At 34.3% G+C, this 3,950-nt stretch overlaps 1 long non-coding RNA gene across 1 annotated transcript; it reads right to left on the reverse strand.

The window, feature by feature from the left end:
- Positions 1-218: 218 nt before the first annotated feature.
- LOC136235514 (uncharacterized) lies at positions 219-1,982 on the reverse strand. Its single transcript, XR_010691816.1, has 2 exons — positions 1,634-1,982; positions 219-1,516 (listed from the first exon to the last, which is right to left on the reverse strand). It is a non-coding gene; the product is annotated as an uncharacterized lncRNA (long non-coding RNA).
- Between the last annotated feature and the right edge of the window lie 1,968 nt (positions 1,983-3,950).

A 3,950-nucleotide genomic window follows, 5' to 3' on the forward strand; every position in this document is an offset into this window, starting at 1 on the left:
TAAATAGTTAAGTTAACATTTTGAAGTTAACTCATTCAACTTATAATTATTTCAAGGAATGGATATAGTTTTAGATATGAGATTTGTTAAGAGGTTATTTATTAAAGATAATTCTTTTACATAAAATCACATTTAGAACACAATTTATTCTTAGAACTAATTAATCATGAATGGATTAATACTTAAAAATAAATTCTATTATAAAAAATAATAAAACAAAAATAAAATAGGATGCTTTTATTAAGAAATAAGGTTTGCATTTACTAATCAATGTACATTATTTGTCTTTGTAGATGAACATGAGATTTAATCCATCCCTCAACAGCTCAAATCAAGCCTCCAAAGAATCCTCAAAGATAATCTCAAAGCAAGAATTCAAATTTCAACTACCAGATACATCCAAAATTGGAGGTTCTCCATTCAATAAAGAAACCAACTCTCAAGACAGCAAAGACAAAAACTCTCGTGGGGAAGCAATATGCTCTAATATCAAAGCAGAAAAGACAAAGATATCATTGAAAATGGGTCACTTTGAAAATAGACCCATGCTGAATTCCAGCTATAAAAAGAGCTGCTTTTGCTCATTTTAAAGGTGGAGGGGGAGGGGCCTGATTTTGAAAGAAGAGAGTTTCAGGAAAGCCCAAGTTTAGAGAGAGCATTCTTTAGAGTTGTTTTTAGGCATGAAGAAATTCTTGTAATAGTTTCAAATTTGAAAATATCAAAAGAGTGAAATCTTGTATTCATCAAAGTTCAATATAAATCAATTCTTCCTCCATTTGATCTCCAAAGCTTTGAGCTAAAGGTTTTTATTCTTAGTTTATAAAAACAGTGATTAAAAGCATCCATCTTGCTTTTAAAATGAACTGATTTTGTAAACTTTGAATAAAAATCTGTTAGTTTTCAGCTACTTTAAATACATGTTATTGTCTAATACATTTTGAATTTTTGCTACTAACATTTACTCATCATGCTAACTTTATATCTTTATTTGTATATAACTGTTTATATTCATCATTCACTAACCACTAACATTTACGAAATTCTTTACTAATCTCTACTATGCTAATGTTATCTTACTAACACTGTTATAATTATTATTATTATGTACATTTTCCATTTGCACTAACCATCTATTTTATTATATGTGCTAACCATTTATTCTAATCATTTATTAGTTCTAATCTTCTAAATAAATCATGTGAGTTTACATTTTGCAGAAGACTAATTAAAATTTGAAATCAGTTCATTTTGTAAATTATTATTTTATTTACCCTTAAAACAGATTCAATTTGATTTCATTCAAATCTCACTCGGAACCTTACTCGGCCACTCACGTTTTTATTAATCTGTTTTGATGTTACAAATTCAAAAGAAATAAAACATTAACAAAACAAGAAAAACTAAAAAAATCAAATCTAATCAAAACATCAAACCAAGTATCAAACAGAGCTCTTTACTTCCTTTGTCCAACTCACTGGATCCGAATCATCACCGTTGTTCGTCTGAGATTGCAGATCTAAACGGCAAAAAAAACAAGAGCAAGGAAATAATCACTGGTCTCAGCACTTCAGATTTCATTCCTCATATCCAAAAGGAAAACGTAAAAGACTATACAGAAATAAAAAGGTCTTACCTCAATCCCGACCGGAGCAGCTATGAGGACGGCAGGCGGTAGGCCAAAACGAGTAACAGGCGGCAAAATACCATGACGACCGGCGAGGCAGAGCAGACGATGCCAGAACAGACGAACGGACAGATAAGTGCGGACGGCGCACGGCGGAAGCAGCTCGGACAAACGGCGGACTCGAATCGGAACTCAAGCATCAGCGAACGGCGGGCCAAGACGAGACGGAAATAAGACAGAGCAGAGCGGAAGGTTAGTAAACGGAACAGAATGGAGGTTGCGAACGGCGGTCGGCTAGGTGAGAGGTGTTGCGGCAAACCTTTTGTGAGAAAAAAGAAGATGCAGGAAGAAGACGAGTAAGATGGGGGCTGGTTTAGATTAGGTTTAGGAAGCATTTATATGAGGGTTTCAACTAGGGTTAATTTTGACCCTTCAATTAATTCTTACCAATTTGATCGGATGGTCAATATTGCTTGCAGATTTTATTGTTTCACCACTAACTCTAACCTTTTTATATATCTGGGTAATTCTAATGAAAATGGATTAATTAGCTCATTAGTTTCGTTTTTCATTTCTATTAATGTCTTTCTAATTCAATTTGTTTTCCTTGATGTAATTTTAATTAACCAGTTCGTTTTTTTTCTATTGAGTTTAATCGCTGGATAGCGATTATAAAACGATCAAATCATCCCGACCACTGGATAGTGATTCAAATAAATAAACAATAACTAATTAATATCTTTAAAAAATGCGTCAATATTTTAAACTCTATTTAATCAACAAATAAAAAATAATTTACGGGTTCCTCTATCAATTTTGATCGTTGGATAATGATTCTATTACGGTCGTATTATCAATCTTGGTCGTTGGATAATGATTCTATTACGGTCGTATGACCACAACCTTTTTACGGGTTCCTCTATCAAATTTGATCATTGGATAACGATTCTATTACGGTCGTATGACCACAACCTTACGAGTATCGTCAAAGGCTTGAATATATACAATTAATGACCCTTCAAAGCAATAGTAAACACAAACACGTAAAACAAGCACGCAGAAGTATAACAGTACCGATTTATCGGACGGGGTAGGGTGAGATTATGTCTCTTCCCTACACGTAACCGGAAACCGAGCTTAGAATCATCGCAGACCACTACCTTATCCGAACTTACCTGAATGGGTCAATCTGGAATCAAATCGGTGTCCAATCAGACCGTCAAACTGATTGGTGGCGACTCGAAAAACCCATTGGATCAGTCTCCTTGGAGGGACTATCCATCACCGTTGCAAACCATTAGAGCGGGTGCCATATCGAAGATAAACAGTTCGCAGTCCGCGGGCACGGGCGCGACAGCTGGCGACTCCGCTGGGGACTTTGTTTTCCTGGCTGTGTACGTATTTCTATATGCTTGTACTACGTGTTCACTATTATATATGTTATTGCTTTGATTAAATGTTATTTTTCGGACATATCATTCAAGCCACACTATCACACTTACACTCAAAGGTCATGTATATGATCTTACCCTTTTCTAGGATCTAGGACGAGGCAAAGTACGGACTGTCCTCTCGGGAACACCGAGGTTGGGGTCCTGAAACGACTCAACTCAAATTGGACTTCCCTATTCAGCAATGATGGGGTTAAGGATTTGTGACCCGAACCACGACTTCTGTACCTTTAGAAATAGATCCAAGAGCTACCCAATAGAAGCTAGCCCTTTTGTGCAGGTTAACCCTATAGGATTTACATCATAATATAAAATATGCTTGGTGTGATTTGATTTACATGTCTATATATGATTATACCTAATTGTTTGTACTTGCGTCGTTGTCTACCATAACCTGATTTTCCTATGAGAGATTATGAAAATAATAACGGTCCTATCCTTAAAATGTCTAGGATATTAAAGAATACCTATTTGATTGAAGACATTGTTTTAAGCATGAAATAAATCACTTTTCAGATGCAAAAGTAATTCATCTTTTGTCCAAAGATACTCTAAGAAATGGAATGGACCTTTTAAGGATAATTCAGTTGTTATGATCATAATTTAAATGTGGAGATTTTGTCATTTATTGGTGACTAAAGGATAAAAATAAAAATAAAAGCTTTAAAATGGAATATGATTTCTTGGCATTAATGCTTTGTTTTCTCTCTTATACCCATTATCGAATAAATATATAAATATGGATACTCGATAGTTTCTCATGGCATCTTCTTCAAGCATAATAGAAATCTTGAATAAAAAACAACAATAAAAAGTTGACCTTGAAAATAGGTATCAAAATAGATTGATTAACTCAGCAATGGGATAACATAACA

Source organism: Euphorbia lathyris, chromosome 1 (genome assembly GCF_963576675.1).
Source record: "Euphorbia lathyris chromosome 1, ddEupLath1.1, whole genome shotgun sequence".
NCBI lineage: Eukaryota > Viridiplantae > Streptophyta > Magnoliopsida > Malpighiales > Euphorbiaceae > Euphorbia > Euphorbia lathyris.